Below are 11609 nucleotides of genomic sequence, written 5' to 3' on the forward strand. Positions count from 1 at the left end.
TTGAGTGTATGGGACTACTACCAAACGTTGGCTCATGTTATAGTTTATCATCATTACTACATAAATCAGAGGTTTATTAGGAGTAAAACAGCACTATAATATGCTACTAATCAATTAGCATGCCACGGCGTGCTCTTTAAAAGTCTGCGTCGTGCTTGTGATTCATTACAATTACCCACCACCGTCAGGCAAGTGATTACAATTAAAACACCACCGAGCATTTTGTCTATGCAAGGCTTCACCTTCATAGTGAGACAACAGCCAGAATCATTTGTTAAACTGTGCAGCAGCGTTAACACAATCCAACATGGTGCTGTTTTTTTAATCTTTCAGTGCTGACGAACTCCAACAAGTGTTTGTTATAATTCATATTCTACATTAACACACACTGTGTCATCTGCTACAATAAAAAAAACTCTTCAGTGTTTTGGGTTTTTTTTTGTCAGGGGCTGATACGACACAAGAGGTAGGGGCCAGTCCAGTCCTTCTTGCCATTCTGGCAACACACTGCCGCCCGTCTCTATAATGAACCTGCCTCACATTAATCCCTATCACTAATGAGGCCATTCAGAATGATAAGCTTCCCGAGCACACGCTAATGAACACATGCGAAAGCTGCCTGTGCCGCTGCTCGGCGCTCCGTCAGGCCGGCCTAAATCACACACCAGCACCTGTCCGTCGCAGCGGATGCCTCCGCCGACTGTAGTGTATGTAGCGTCGGCGGCACAGACAAATTGCATTTCATCTGTCTGATACTCTGCGCACATCAGAATCATCCTACATTCATGCAGCTTCAAAAGTGGCATGAAGATTCAAAGGGATTCAAAGGGAGCAGCAGGCCGTCTGCCAAAAGGACTAGTTCACCTAAACGCCAGTCAACTGTGTTTCTATTGGCCTAGATTTAAGACGACCGTCACTTCAAAGATGTTTTTTTTTCCAAATACTTGTTGAAGGTATGATACACTGTCAGACTTGTCTTGTTGGGCAAGTCACCCTGAGATACCATCAATCCAAGGACAAGAGAGTCATCATCCTCAAAGGCTCCTCCTAAACTATGACAGGTAACTGATTCAGTCAATGGTCGATTTATGGAATGTCAGAAGACACTTTTTGACATGTTTTTTGCTCCACCAAGAGCCATCACAAAGTCCTGCAGCCTAAACCAGGCGATCAAAACACTTTAAGGGCTGATTAATTCTAGAAAACACTCAAGTGGGTGGAAAAATTGACCCCAAACATTTTCTGGAACTTTTCCTGATGGAAAATGTCAGAGTGAGCCCATGTGAGAATACAGCAGGAAAAATGATCTGGAAGATCCACGGCGAGCGATGGGGGAGTGTACCCAGGCGCCATCCCTCACCTGAATGTCCAGAAAGTTTTTCCTGGAACTGTAACAGTGTCTGACTGAGACAATCTCCTGCTGTGTTCTTTATACGTGATCGGCATGTATAGCGTGGGATTGGATGGAAACAGTTAGATGGTAGGTGTGTGGCTGTCACCCATCTGTTTACAGCCCATTACATACACACACACACACACACACACACACACACACACACACACACACACACACACCTAACAGTTCTCTGCAGCTGTCGAGCTCTCCATCACCAGGGCTCCTTCCACGTCTCTGTGCAGCCCATGCTCTGGTCTATAATGAAGGATTTTCAGGTTTTGGTAATGTGTAGGTCCACCAAGTATAAACTGCGTATATGCACCTTGGCATCAACTACTCACTGCCCTGCTGTTTTATGGGCAAGTCAAAGAAATCAAACGCAGATGGTGCAACCACCAAAAAGTGTTATGCTCACAGGATGTTTAAAACTGGGTTTGATGGACTGGTGATCTGGCCGAGCCTGCATTTGCAAAACCAACCTGCCAATGGATGTATTCCCCACATGCGAAGCATTGGCCACACATATGTAATTCAGTTCTAACAGTGGAATACATCTTAACACATTCCAACCACAGTCCATCTGTGCTGGCTAAGGCAGTTCACAAGCATCCCTAATGAGAGCCTGTGAAAATCTTGCCTGGTCCACTGCATCTTGGCCAAAAGCTGGACCTCCAAAAACCATTAAAAAAATCACAGTCCAGATGAAAACATTCTCCAGGAGGCGTCCCTCCAAAACCTTGGACAGCTTTGCCACACTGCAAATCCTGGAAGAAGAACGAAAGGGGAGGAGAGAAAATGCCAGAAACGACGCACATCAATGTCAGACTGCAGGAGAGACTCCACACCTGTGATAAAGCACGTGGATCATGAATTGGATAAAGGCATAGACGCTGACATCTTGACGTGATCACCAAGACTAAAAGTGACTACTACGACAACACTGTCGAACTGAAGATGGATCAAGCTTTTGTGCATTTTTCTACCTCGTGGGTATTTGTGTAATTAATTAGGCCCATGAACCAGACTGATATTGAACTTTTGTCAAGTAAAAAACTCTATTGGTGTAATTAATTTAAATCCTAACTTAATGACAGTGTCACTATGACAGGTCCCTTTCACAAAAATATATAATGTGATGCATTGTTAAATTAAAAATGATCGACTATGGTGGCTTTAAGACGAGGCAACACTTTCCGAACACTTGGCCAAGGTTAGGGAAGGGTCTTGTTAATTAATAAATATTATTTATCATGATTAAATGGTCATGATAGAGATGCTACAGGCCCATTCATGTCCCATAGTGTCGTCGTAGGGCAAACATGTTCTACAGACAAACAGTATAACTCCCATTGCATAGTCAGTCACATTGCCACTGAGATGTGAGTGATACATTTCTAAAAATCCAAATATAAAGGCTTACCACATCTGCTATACAAGGTGTCACCAGCTTGTTAACCAGTTCTGACAAAATGTCTCCATGCTTGGGCAACACATTATAAATAGAAGTTCAGGAGCTTCGCCGAGACAGAAAAAAAAATGTTTTATTAACGAGTGCCTCCAGCAAAAATCTATTTTCTTGTCTCCAACTTTTACATGGGATTCTAAAATGAATTATCTACTTCATGGGCTTAAAAAAATTAAATACATTCCGTACCTACTGTAAGAGCAGATAGGCAGCTGAAGGTGTATCTTATACTAGTTTAACCTATCGTGGCGGCTTCTGTATGTGCTGCCACTCATCTGCATCAGCATGTAAAGGTTGGCTTTATTATGTCAGGCCTCCGCCGGTTCCACTGCACTCCGCGACCCGAACACGGGCAATCAGCACACGAGTGCTATGACATTTCCAGTAACCAGCCTGGCTGTGGGCCTGTAAAAAAAAAAAATGGGGTCAGGCCATGTAGCAGCAAATAAAACATTCAATCCCTTATATCACGTCACATACACTGACGTTCTCAAAGGCTCAAATAATACTGCGGGTCATCATTAGAAAACCTGACACTGATCCCCTCGCTCCAGACACCAAATGTCAGTAGATACTGTGCTCACGTGGAGTTATTCCTGGCCGTGGACAATGTTCAGCATTTAAAGACGCTTTGTGAGATAGCCGCGTGATTCATGTGATACCTTGACATTTCCAAAGCCGTGGCCCTCGGACAAAACGAGGAATTTTAACAAGGTTACAAAGCGACTTTGGTGAAAATGAGAGTCCAAAAACAGAAAAACAACTAAATTTCAAAATGCCAAAAGGGAGCGTGCAGAAGATAAGGGATTGAATTTAATTTTTCATTTTGGCTGATAATACTATCAAAGTGTGATTTTTTTTTTGTGCTGCAATGAGAAGCATTTAAAAGCCACAACAAGGCGGCTGGTACACACGCTGAATGTGAAATAGATTCCCTGCCATTTTCAGCTCCCAGTGTCCATTACCTCCAGCTCTTTCCAGACGCATTCCCCTCTCATTCGCGTTAAGATCTTGCAAAAACATAAAGTTGGCTGCACTTGCCAAATAGTCGTAGGACACATTAGGGTCCTCTTCAGTGGCAATGATTCCGCCTTCCTGAAAACACACCTACGTCCTCATGTCACTATTTCAAAGTCAATCGTTGGTTTAACACATTTCCGTGTTAATGCATCACAGAGGAGGGGGGAAAGGTGTCCATGCTGAAGTAGGCCATTGGGAAGACTGATGGATAGCATTACGCCAAACGGGCCATTATGAGAGTGCTTTGGATCATAAACAAATGACATAACTATCATGAGGTGGTGTAGGAGTGGAGGGGGAGATAGGTATCCTATGTGGCTACACTAAAACCTGCATTTAACGGCGTTCGCTCAAGATAAATCAAGGAGCCACTGAGGGCAGGCCAAGCCAGACCACTACTTGTGCTCTTGAACAACTAAACGCCTTCCGTCAGCGCCGTCTCCCCGACTCTTTCCCCCATTTTGTCTCAGTTGCCTGCAATCCCACAAAAACACAAGCGTCTTTCTCCGTCTTCCCCCTCTGTCTTTGTAGCAGCACTTAAAAGCCGGCGGAGCGGCTCGGTCATTCGGGGGGCTCCGTGATCTATGTTGATGACACCGACTTGCAAGCACCTACAGTCCTGCAAACTCCATTTGGAGTGACCTTAGTCATAACCCAGTCTCACACCGCTGGCTCCGATAGATACCATCATTTATCATAAAGGATCTTCAAATTGGCCCCCCGACAGCGAACTCGCACATCATGAATTAGTAAATCAACAACTACATGCATGCGGAAATATTACAAACAGATGTAATTATCTGCAGGAAGGCAGGCATTATCCGTGACAGTAATGGGCTGTGCCAAGGTGGTGGCGTTGTTAAGGGGAGTGTCCCACAATCTAAATGTTGAGGACTCCTCACCAGGTTTCCTTCAGCAGGACATCACATCCAGACAACATGTTCCCTCATCCTTGATCTGCATGAATGTCATGGCTGTGTTAACCCACTTCAGGGCCGGGGGGGGGGGGGGAATTAGCTGCTGGCCCTAATGGACAATTCCCCACAACTGAGAATTATTTTTTACATTCCATTATTCTGGTGTGTAAATCATTGCACAAATAATTTGGGATAAAAGGGAGGAACTGTGAATACATACTGTAGTCGCATTAAAATTTCGGTACAATTGTCCATCTATGCGAACCCCCATTTATTCAATAAAATGAGATGCAATGATTTTCAATGTTAACGAACAGAACGGACCTTTATAAGTATATGCACCAAGTGAGCACCATTTAAGTTTAAATGCTTATTTATATTATATGATATTTCTAATATTTTAGATTTCATAATGCAGGGCATTAAAAGTAGGTAATAAAGCTTGACCATGTATTATAGTCATGGACCATTATCATAGTGGTGAGTCCTGTTCCCCCATTAATCATGTTTCCAGAAGTCACACTGTGAACCTTGGGGCAGTTGCCTACTCTGCCCAGTTGTATCAAGTATCAATTGAGTGCATAAATGTTATATAAGTGGCATATATGAATAAAATCGGACTAATTTTGCACTTGAGGACACTAACACCTTTAGGGTATGATCTATTACGTATTTAATGTATGCCACTACACTTAGGAACCATTTCTGTATTGAAGTTAAACTAAATTATATTTTCAAAAGAAATGAAGGTTCATTTCCTCTTGATGAATAATGAAAAAAAAGGGACACAGGACAAAAGAAGCCAAACAAAGTCTGTTAGGAAACTTGACCTATGGACCGACGGTTGGACGGATGCACAAGCTCCAGTATGTGTAGAACTCAGCTGTCAAGTTTTCGAACTCGAACCAAGCCCTGGCAGCAAATCTATCTGCATTGGCTTCCAGTCAAGTCCCTCATTATATGCATAGTCCTCCTCCTCACCTATAAATCTCTCCATGCCCTGGAGAGATACCTGTCTGACCTCCTCCAACCCTTTACCCCAGCCCAGAACCCTGCGCTCCTCAGACACGGGTCTGCTCGCCATCCCCTGTTGCTGCCTGAGAACCTTTGGTGACAGTGCACTGAGTGCGGCAGCCCCCACCCTCTGGAACTCTGTCCCGGCAGAACTCCACAACGCCCCATCTCTGGAAACGACTTGAAACCCCACCTCTTAAGAAAGGTTAAGAGCTTGTAAAGAGTTATTTTGCTGTGGACAGGAAAGATTTCCTGTTTTGGAAAAAAATTGCTGCGCTCCCTGTCCCTTAGGTGGCGAGGAGGGGTTGTTCAAGTCTGAGGAGTATGAGGGGAACAGGAAGGGAGACAGCGGGATCTCTCGTACCACTCACCCACAGTCGGACACTGCAATTTGTCTGTCAGGTAGTTGGAATTCCAGGAGACGGTGGACGTGTCTCATTGCTTGTAGACAGACAGAAATAGTGAAACCCCCAAACAGCTATCTGGTTTGTTTTGGGTTCCTGAGATGGTCTCTGGTCTTTAATCTACAGCTCACTGGCCAGCCCAAGCACACGAGTACACGTCAATCAAAACTACACCCAGAGGGGAGAGAGGCATATCAGTCCAAAACAACTGTGTGATAACGCTTCCCATCCACTCTGGAAATGGCTGAGCAAATTCAATTTAATCCAGATGAGTTCAATTAATACTCGACGTAATCTAATTTGAAGAAAAATCACGTGGGGCCTAGATTAATATACCGTAACTCGTCATTGAAGTTGTGTATACGCTGTGAGTCACAGGTGAAGTTGCACCAGGGTTTCACTGTGACCCTTGGGCTTCTACTTTGAAAAGCAACAGAAGGAGGGAAATGTGAACCGCCTGCAATCCATATTGCTGACCAACGTTCAATATTTTTCTCCAACTTTACACGAAAAAAAAAAAAAGTTACACTGTTTATCTAAATTTTTCAGTCCTTGGCAGGAGGGAGTCCGTTGAAACACAAACTAAATACATCGTGACAGATGAGTGAGACACTCTTGAAGGTGAGAGTGACCAACGTCTCAGCTGTGCAGTGGCAGGAAAACTATGGGCTACTGTTTTTAGCCCATAGTTTACCATAACATCTTTTAGACGACAAAATGATGAGATTAATTTTTAAATAGACTGCATTCCTTTATTTCTGGAGGGGGGCTGCTGTCACATGAGAGGTGTCTTACTGAATTGTCAAATCAACCCAGCCCCCTTTGGGAAATGTTTCAATCAATAACAATGTTCTCACCCAAGAGACCGAGCCATCACACACCAACACTCAACATACTGAATGAGAAGCAGTATTACAGTATTTACAATATGAGAGGGAGTCTCATAAAGAAGAAGCAACAAAATATTGTCTGCCCCTTTTTTATATCTGTTGATCTCGATAAAATAGCTCCCTCACAGGCAGTTACTTCAGAAACATTTTTTTTTATGAATGACAGTTCAAGTGTAGGAAATATGAATGTGCTAAAAAAATTGTACACTACTATGATGTTATGAAGCTATGCATTTTCATAAAGTCTCTGTTTGCTCTAAAGGCAACAAACTGACACATGACTCATTTAACAGCTGCAGATGTCCAACTGTTGCTCCAGGCACAGTAAATGGTGTATAATTCTGTTGCTTACTTATGTTCATGTCATTTGTCATTTATTGTGCATTCTTGAACAGTTTTGCACATCTAGATGATCAGTTTCTCGGGTTGCAGCCGAGCATTTTATAAAACTTGATTTTTGTAAAAAGGGACACTCCACCAGTTCCTTCATGCGTAGACTGTATATAAAAATGGACGTAGTCACCAGGTCCGGAGGGTGAAGCCAATGCTGAAGTGCCAAAAAACCTGTATTCCCACGAAGGACCAGCAGAGAAGCCAGTCCCTAAAGAAGACTATGAGAAATAGCAGAGTTTATATGCTCTCAATCGCTCAGTGGATTTATAAATATTAAGCATTGTTTTAAGATGGACCTGATATGTGAATACATAATTTGACATTTAAATGTGTGTCAGTTTCCCCTCCTCCTCGTTACCAAGAGGAAGAGAAAGTATATACAACGTTGCTGATGATCCAAATTATTCAAATGTGAAAAAGTGCGAAAAAAATTGGATTTAAGCGCCAGTTGCAATCATCTCCGCCCCAAAATCCACACAAATACTTTCAGTTCGCATGCCATCGGTGAACAAATCGCCAGTGTGGCCGTCCTGCGGTTTGATGGAAATTCCTCCCGTCCAATTGCGATGAGTGTGTGATTACACTGATCGTTTTCAAATTGGCCATCCCCGAATGTGCTGTCACACTGGCACGTTTAATTAAACCAATCAGAGTGTAATTTTTTGCCTCTCAACTACAACAAAAACAGAGAGCCTCTTTATCAGTTGGCTCTGTGCCTTTCATTGGAAAAAAATAAAACCTCTTTGCGGCTAAAGACTGATCTGCATACCAGCCCGCATCGTGATAAGAATAATACAAAACAGAATAAATGAAATCTAACCTCTAATAAAGAAAATGTTGTGTTTCATGGACCATTACGAACCTCACTCAATGAAATCATTACGGTGGATAGAATAAATATTAGATTAAAATAGGATTTTGTTTTATTACTCTGGGTTTAAAAATGTGTGAGCTTTATCTAGAAGTCACCATACATATCTGGCAAAATGTGACAAGTGTCTTGGAAAGACAAATAGGCCATTTCGATTAAAAAAAAATCAATTATCTGTGGAAGAAGAGCAGAGTGGTACAAATCAAATAAAGGTTTGTGAAAGTTAAATACAAATTAGCTTCCCCTCTCTCTCTCTCTCTCTCTCATTTGTCATCTCAGCTCTCTAAACATTCCAGTACAAAATGAGTACAAAATTGGGGAAATCGAATATCTACAGTAAAATTCACTGGAAATTAAGTTGAAAACAACCACGCTTTCATCATTTATAGTCAGGACACCAATACTGTTTTCTTTTACTGCGTCGACTTTAACAGCTCCTTTTTAACACCGAAATCCTGTGGTGGTCCATTGTTTATTTCCTCTCCTGAGACCATTTGCTGAGCAATCAGGAGAATACAAGCCATTGCCGGAGTCTGGGTGTGGTCCAGAAACGCAATTTAAAGTCCATCATCTCTTCAAGCGCACTGCTGCAGTCCCCTGTCGTGTTCACCAGATGTGAAACTGGAGTAATGTCATTGGTTCAATGAGGTATCATTACACATTGTGAGTCATTACGTGCAGCACAAATCATGCGGGGAAAGACAGAATCTCTGCGTGTCCGTTGGGGTGAAGAAAATCTCTGAATGGAAAAGGGTTGAAGTGACAGAATTAAAGGAGCTGTTCACAAAAATGGCCAGTACTCCTGTACTTACAGAGAGTACATTATCAGCTTGCATTGTCTGGAATGCAGGATTCAGCATACTCAGTACTACATACAGTACTTTGGAAATAAGTGACTCCATCAAATGTATTAAGCAACACTTATTAGGCTTCTTAATGCGACTTATCCACAGATTCTTCTTGAAAATGCCTCTAAACAAGTCAACAAACTGAGTAAGTGTTTTTCTTCATGTTTGGAGAACATCTGAGGTAAACTGCAGACACTTGATAACTGATATTTCTCATCTCTCAGCAAACAATGTAGGCTTACTTTGAACAAACGGCCACATTGCCATGGCAACCTCAGAGAGGGAGCCCAACCCCCTCTTTTTCTCTCCGAGAAGAAATGATCTATGGCATGGTGAGTGGTATACTCTATTGACATCCATCATTCTTTTTTCCCCATTTTCCTCTGCAGAAATAAATATTTCACCGTTCCAGCAAATATCACGACTAATCTGTCCGGTGTGCAGCGGGTCACACAAGTGTGGTGACCTGTGCTTGTACCTATGAGGACACTATCACAGAGGATTTGACCAGGTTTGATCCACTTCTTACGTGATTTAAAAAAAAAGTTTTTTTCCCTATTTGGCTTGAAATTAAGAAAAAAAGGTTTGGTCTGAAGTCTGAAGATTGATCAGTGAGGAAGCAAACTGAGCAACGTACCAAAAGCATGCAGCACAGAAAACACCATGCACATAAGCAAAGTCAAAGTGTATTATAAATCCCAATATTGTCACGGTTTGCAGGAAGCAGGACCCAATGCAGAGGTGCACTTTAAATAGTCTTTAATCAACTGAAAAGAAACCAAACTTACGGAGGCTCAAAGTAAAACAAAACCAAAGTCCAACTAAAGGTGTCCACGACATGTAGCAAAACAGGAAAAAACTGGAACACTGTAGCCAGGGGAAAAATCACAGGGACAGAAGTTCAGGAACAGACTGGGAGAAAACACTAGGAACATACCGGGGAAGACAACAAGGAAAACAGACGATCCAACCCAGACAAAGGGAAGCACAGAGACTAAACACACACAAGGAGGGCGGGGCAAATAGAACACAGGTGAGACACAGTAGGAACAGGTGCAGACAATCACAGGGGCAGGAGACACAGGAACTACTTCAAAATAAAACAGGAACCAAACACAAGGGATCAAAAGCACTCAAATAACAGATACACAATAAAAGCTCCTTGCGGATCATGACAAATACGCTAATTTAAAAAATAAATGTCTCAACACACACACACACACACACACACACACACACACAGTGTGTGTAAGATATTAAGAAATGGGGTGATATAAATGCTCTAAAGACAAACCATCAATCATCCAAAACCTTTCGAAGAGACACATGCTTCATCAAGTACTAACCCACATCATGACCATGGTTCCACCCCAAGGCCACACATCTACTTACAAAAAGAAAGTATTGCATTAGATTTAAATCCGAGTTACAACAGTTTGTGATCCTGTCAGTAATTGACATAGAATTTGGCAGGAATTGACACTTTAGATGAATTTACGTCCTACTCACTTAAGAATTAAAAGAATTAGAATTAGAATTGAAAAAAAATTAAAAGTGGGATGTGCAAACTTCACTCAAAAATAGCTTTTTTAAAAATGAAAAATATTACCATACTTTAATACAACGGTGAAGTTGCATAAAGGTTGTGTTTTCACTGTTCCATTTGAAAAATGGAAGTGTGACTCTGGTGAGAACATTTAATCAAATTAACGCCCTCATATCCAACTGACAAAACACAAGTGGCCTTTGAAGACGACCTGTGATTGGCTACTATTTAAAACTTTTTTGCAGAAAAACTGTGGTCATTTTTAAAGATCAAACAAGCACAGGACATTAATTGTAATCTGTACTGCATATACCGTATTGTGCTTTTTATTGTTTGTTTGTGACCCTTGCAGAGGGGACGAGGACCTGTAGCAGCCACTTATGCAGCCTATTGTCGGTTGGATCGAGATGTAAGACAGATCCAAGGGGAAACCTGTAGAGGTGGAAGAGCAGAACAAGAGAGAAATGTGGACTACGACGAGGTGTTTCATTTCAGCACCATGGACAGTGCCATGGATTTATCCTTAAACCCGCTGATTTAAGCAGCACGGCCGCTGATAGGCTATTTCCAAATCATAGTCAGCGCTATGAATTTTTACCAATAATTTGCTCAAACCTCAGTCAGATAAAAGGATAATAATTTTTTTTTAAAAAGCATAACGCAGACTAACTAGCAGGGCAGACAGCCAAGGATCAAATGAATACACAGTTTGACATTCATGTTGGATGCCATACAGAGCCAAGACAACAAACCCATCTGAACAGACACGGTGGTGTGCCACACAAGCGGCATGTCATTTTCTGAAAAAAGGCCAGGCAGCTATGACAAGCCTATGTTATCACAAG

General features: G+C 42.1%; 1 protein-coding gene across 1 annotated transcript in view; it reads right to left on the minus strand.

Moving 5' to 3' along the window:
• Window positions 1-2917: 2917 nt before the first annotated feature.
• arl13b (ADP-ribosylation factor-like 13b) overlaps window positions 2918-11609 on the minus strand; it is a 71113-nt gene continuing 62421 nt past the window's right edge. The window contains exon 12 of the transcript XR_004794516.2: window positions 2918-3266. The gene's annotated coding sequence lies outside the window, so the exon portion shown is untranslated. The remainder of the gene's footprint in view (window positions 3267-11609) is intronic.

The sequence above is a fragment of the Scophthalmus maximus genome, chromosome 1 (assembly GCF_022379125.1).
Source record: "Scophthalmus maximus strain ysfricsl-2021 chromosome 1, ASM2237912v1, whole genome shotgun sequence".
Taxonomy (NCBI): Eukaryota; Metazoa; Chordata; class Actinopteri; order Pleuronectiformes; family Scophthalmidae; genus Scophthalmus; species Scophthalmus maximus.